Source organism: Elephantulus edwardii, unplaced genomic scaffold (assembly GCF_000299155.1).
Source record: "Elephantulus edwardii isolate Elephantulus edwardi_28Jun2011 unplaced genomic scaffold, EleEdw1.0 scaffold00176, whole genome shotgun sequence".
Lineage (NCBI taxonomy): Eukaryota > Metazoa > Chordata > Mammalia > Macroscelidea > Macroscelididae > Elephantulus > Elephantulus edwardii.
Genome location: NW_006399926.1, coordinates 4,685,100 through 4,685,948, shown reverse-complemented (window position 1 = coordinate 4,685,948; position 849 = coordinate 4,685,100). Strand labels below are relative to the sequence as shown.

At 63.6% G+C, this 849-nt stretch overlaps 1 protein-coding gene across 1 annotated transcript in view; it reads right to left on the bottom strand.

Moving 5' to 3' along the window:
• The window catches only part of GATAD2B (GATA zinc finger domain containing 2B), a 175,557-nt gene extending 175,198 nt beyond the window's left edge, over positions 1 to 359 (bottom strand). The window contains exon 1 of the mRNA XM_006895871.1: positions 119 to 359. The gene's annotated coding sequence lies outside the window, so the exon portion shown is untranslated. The remainder of the gene's footprint in view (positions 1 to 118) is intronic.
• Positions 360 to 849: the final 490 nt, after the last annotated feature.

Below are 849 nucleotides of genomic sequence, written 5' to 3'. Positions count from 1 at the left end.
CTTCCCCCATCTCCGCCACCACTGCCTCCTCCCAGCCTCCTTCCCTTCCTCACTCCTCACCGCCCCCGGGCGGGCGGGCGGCCAGGCGGCCAGGCTGGCCTAGGCCAAAGCTCCTCACCTGGCGGTGGTGGTGTAACTCCCGGCTAGCACTCGTCCTCAGGCGGCGGCGGAGGCGTCGAAAAAGGAAGAGGCGACGGCACAGGGGACTCCGGACCCCGCTGACTGGACCGGGGATAGGGGTGGGGGAGGGGGGTGGGCCGGACCGGGGCGGGCGGGCGGAGCAGACACTGCGGTACAGACGGGGGCAGCGGCGGCGGCGGCTGCACCGGCGGCGGCGGCACCACACAAACAAGGACGCTGATTGGGCAGCTGCCAAGGGCTTCGGCTCCGCCTTCTCCACACGCCACGACGCCCATTGGGCGGCCTAAGCCGGCCTCCCCGCCCTCGTCTTCTCAGTCATACCAATAGAAGGCGGGATGCCGAGACTACACCCCACCCTTACAGAGTGACTGGTTGAAGAGGTGATGATTGATCTACGTAACACCCAATTATTATCGGAGGAGGGGGATGGTCTAGCGGGGGCGCGTTAATGGGTACCTCGGCCAGTCCCAGACACATCCGGGTCTTCGGCACCTCATTAAGTGTCGGGGGTCAAAAAATCGCTTCAGGCTGCAACTTTACCTTAGAGACGTTTTGGTCCCCAGGCAGCCGCCGTACTCCAGGCTACCCTGCCGGGATTCCCCTTTGGCCCGGCCTCATTCTTCTAATTCTAAAGATGGAGACTGGAGAACTGTGTTGAATTCTGCGGTGGGTGGTGCTTCATCGCGACAGAATCCAGGAATTTCACGA